Raw genomic sequence first — 1,057 nt, forward strand, 5'->3', positions numbered from 1 at the left:
TAAATCCCTCTTTGCAATATATATGTAAATTGCAGGCAATGCGGTGCTTGACTTTACCTTTATGAGCAAAACACGTATTCATATGGGAAGGATCGCTCTATGTAGTGGTTTATGCGCCTTGAGAATGAGAGGATTATGGACATTCGCATTTTTTGGTTCCTAAAGAAGCCTAAAATTGCGAGAGGGGAAAGGCTCACTACAAGGCTGTAACGTTCCAGACATATATCACGTGTATAAGTGTTTATTATAAGACCGTAAATGCAAAGGCTTCACTATATAACTGTTTGATAACATGTTTATTCACAGGACTAAAAAAGAAATAAAAACGGTTGAGCCCAGACTTCCGAAAGTGCATATAAACCTAGATTTCCGAGTCTTGAGGTGTTAGTTTTAGAACTCAAAGCCTCGATGTTTATGAAAGAACACAAAAGAGAGCGGGAGTGCCCACGCCGGGACACTTTGCAGGCTGAATACTAAGAATGCTAACGCGAGGTATGTATATATATGTGACACACAGATAAGAACTTAATCATAAAGAAATACAGTAACAGCTGTCTCCACTTTCTAAACCCAACGACAACTGCTCACACTCGGCCCATACCAACACAGGTGTTTCCCCCAGAGCCTCAATAACACATGTGTTCACCTGGGGACCCTGGCATCAGGGGTCAGGCCGCGTGACCGGCGCCCATGTTAAACCTGCAGATCTTTGTCGTGATTGCGGCCCGCCGTGTCGGCCTTGTTAGTGAAAGTAAAGATACCTATCACAATTATGCTTTATCAAGTGGCCCCTTCAAAAAGAGGGGTTATTTCGTTTAAATGCACGACAAAGCACGGGCTGATTGCATGAAATATGGACATGTTTACTTTACGACCAATTAGAAGGGGGGAGGGGATGCTATTGGTAAAACGATAAACATACAATTTTTCATGATTACATTCTAGCAATCAGATTATCTCTCATTCCACCTCCTCCCATTCTCTTTTTTTCACTAATTCTTCCTGCTACCACGTTTTTTCACTCCTACTCTCTCACTCATTCTCAAAAAACTCGTAT

Source organism: Penaeus monodon, chromosome 30, assembly GCF_015228065.2.
Source record: "Penaeus monodon isolate SGIC_2016 chromosome 30, NSTDA_Pmon_1, whole genome shotgun sequence".
NCBI classification, from domain to species: domain Eukaryota; kingdom Metazoa; phylum Arthropoda; class Malacostraca; order Decapoda; family Penaeidae; genus Penaeus; species Penaeus monodon.